Source organism: Tupaia chinensis, unplaced genomic scaffold (assembly GCF_000334495.1).
Source record: "Tupaia chinensis unplaced genomic scaffold, TupChi_1.0 Scaffold000238_1, whole genome shotgun sequence".
NCBI classification, from domain to species: domain Eukaryota; kingdom Metazoa; phylum Chordata; class Mammalia; order Scandentia; family Tupaiidae; genus Tupaia; species Tupaia belangeri.
Window position 1 is genome coordinate 8,683,260 of NW_006159716.1, and position 3,180 is coordinate 8,686,439.

At 43.1% G+C, this 3,180-nt stretch overlaps 1 protein-coding gene across 1 annotated transcript in view; it reads left to right on the forward strand.

Moving 5' to 3' along the window:
- STK38 (serine/threonine kinase 38) overlaps nucleotides 1-3,180 on the forward strand; it is a gene marked incomplete at its 5' end in the record, with an annotated part of 42,922 nt that overhangs the window by 10,413 nt on the left and 29,329 nt on the right.

The window sequence follows — 3,180 nt, forward strand, 5'->3', positions numbered from 1 at the left end:
ATGTTAAGTTTTCCACACCACAAGGCATCTGTGCCAAGGTGGCTGTGTGTCAGGGAATCCCTCCTCTCGGGAGCCAAGAGGAAGTCTCTCAAAACCAGAAGGGAAAGATGTTGTCAAATCAGTCCAGCTTCAGAGACATTCTATTAGTGACAAGTGCCCCTTCCCCAAAAAAACAATGAAGTGTTCTGTGTGCTAACAACATAGCTTAAAAAAAAAGGTAAAACAAAATTCTGCATTTTTATAAAACTTGATAAAAAATAGTATTTCAAACTGTACAGTCACCAGAAGTACACAGTTATCACAAATGCACACACTTCGCTCGGCATCTCCAGCGCCTTCAGCTTTCTGTGCCTGGTCTGCTTTGGCATCTCCATTTTCTGCAGGGCTATTCCCATCCTTGCCAGCATCAGCTTCTCCCGCACCTTCTCTCCCTTCTTTGCAGGGGCCTGTTTAGGCTTGGGCTCTGGCTTTGGAGGAGCAGGTTTCGCAGACAACCTTGCAGATCTTCTCCGTGGTTCGTCCTTCACCTTGGCTGTGTCTCCTTTAGCATCCCCTTCAGCCTTTCTCTTGGGCATGGTGGCAATGGTGGGACGTAGGCGCTGGACGCGGGGGATGCAGCGGCACATAGGCTTTGGTCGGTCTGGGGGTTGCTCTCGCCTCTTCTTCACACTGCTCCTCCTCGTAAATCTTTTAATGCTGGCTTTTTTTTTTTTTACATAGGTTGATCGTTGGTTTTGAGTTGGTTGATAAAGATTTTTACTTATTCCATCCTTCCAAGAGGAAGAGAGGTAGAGACAGAGAGAGAAAGAGATGGAAGTACAGCCCCTCTAACAGCGGCCACCTCCAGTCTCAGCCAACCCCAGATCTTAGGCATGTGTGTACCAGAAATACTCAAGTATGAGAACCTGGAATCTTCCCATGTGGATCAGCCTCACAGAGCATTGCATTTTACTGAGTTTAAACCACTGGATCCGGGACTCGAACCACTGTCAACTACATGGGAGTCCAGCGACATAGCCATTGCACTAACTGCTGGTCCCATATTTTATTATATTTTTAACAGAAGACTTACTGCAGGGGGGGTGCTGTATACAAAGTCTAGAGATAGAAGAAAGGATAAAATTCACTTGGGAATTATGTTCTGTATTAAAGTAAAATATGAGAACTTCAAGCAGTTTTATAGAAATACTACAGCAAGTTCTTCAAATTAGTGTAAAACAGTTAAGTCCCCTAAGCCTAGTGTCCATCATACAGTAGTGAAGGGTGCTGTCTGATGGTCTTCAGTTAATGTGCTGGTAGACCATAATTACCTGTCAAAAGTGTATCTTCTCTGTTCCTTACATCTGTGTTTTGGTTTCAGTAGCAGGATCTATTATTATAAGCTGCTCTCCTAGGGCATAAATTGTGCTGGGTGTACTTGGATATTGAAAATTGGCTAGTTATTTATTAAAAAATAATGGTTTAGGGACCAGCAGATGGCATAACGTTTATGTTGCTGAACTCCCACGTACTTGACCATGGTTCGAATCCCAGACCTGGTTGCTTCAAACTCATGCCAGGCACGTGCGTGCCCAAGATCCTGAGAGTTGAATGGAGGAGAAGGGATTGCAGTGTGACCATCCGCCCTGGGGAGTGATTTCTCTCTTTCTGTTTCTCTCTCTCTCTGGTAAGCACACGCAGCCTGTAACAAAACAAAATCTCTCTTAAAAAATGGCTTAGATAATTTTATAGCATTCTGAAATAAAAATCTTTTCTTCATGAAGGCTATTTTGGTTGATAAGTTAAAGCTGCAAAAACCTAATTTAATAGATTGTAATGGTATGCGTTTCTCCCCTGAGTCAAATCTACCCTCTGAGAACCTGCATGTCCTGCATCTCCTCTTTATTCTCACCCGGTTTTCTTTCTTTTAAATTTTATTTGTGATGTTTATTATTCATGCACGAAGTAGAGGAAGGGGAAGCACCCTCTGCACGGTCACATCAACACAGTCCCCTCCCCCGTCCTCCAGTTCATCAGAATACTGGGCATGGGTGCCCCTGGTATGTTTCAGTTGACCAGCTAGGGATCTGAAGGCACGGTTAGCAATGTGGCTTTCAGCATTATAGTTCAGTACACTACTGACTGTACAACAGGGCCTCATCCGGCTTTTCTTAACTGGTCTGCATTTAATCTGAACGGATACCGAGTGCAAATATGTGATTAATATTAGTGACCAGTATGAGTCCCAAGGATGGTTAAATCTAGATTTTCAAATAATCTCGACAGACCAGTTATCAGTCAAATCAGAGCATAGAACTTAAGTAATTTGTTGAGATTTAAAGAGTCTGTAGGGAGCTGGCTTCATGCTCTGGTAGTTTAGGGAACTGGATCCCGCCGGCCGTGCAGATCGAATACCAGCACTGGTGATTTAAAATATGCCATGCGCGTGTGTGTGCGCGCTCCATATCCAGACAGGATGGCGAAGTGGAGAAGGGATTGCAGTGTGACCAGGTTCCATGGAGGGATGTCCCCCTTCCTCTTGAAAATTAAAAACAAAAAAAATCCAGGGAACTGTTGTTAATTATATTTGTGATGACATTTTGATTATGCATAAAAATGACCATATTTTTTGGAGTTGCATATTGGTGCCTCTCCAAAATGTGTCAATTTTAGGGTGTTTCATCGGTATTTTGATCAGAGATGCAATCATAGTTTATTTTTATACTGTTTTTCTGGGTTTTAAGTGTTTCATCAACAGAAGTTAGAAATACTATCTATTCAGGCACCAGTAGGTGGCATAATGGTTATATCACTGGACTCCCACGTTGTCCACCACAGTTTGAGTTCCATACTGGTGGCTTAAAGCACACGTTGGTCATGTGTGATACTGTAGATCAGAAATATTCTTGGATGCAGTTCTTAAACTAAAGTTCAGTACTCCCAGAATTTGGAGCTTTAAGTATTTCTCTCTCTCTCTCTCTTTTTTAAGAGGTTTTTGCTTTAAGGCTCATGTACATGTCAAAAAGAAACAGAACAGTGAGAGGGAAATTGATAAATCAACCCCCGGGAGATAACCATGCTGCATTTCCTTCTCCTTCATTCTCCTGGGATCTTGGGCATGTACACACACATGCCCAGTGTGAGTTTCAAGCCACCAGGTCTGGGACTCAAACTGTCGTTGGCCATGTGGGAGTACAGCAA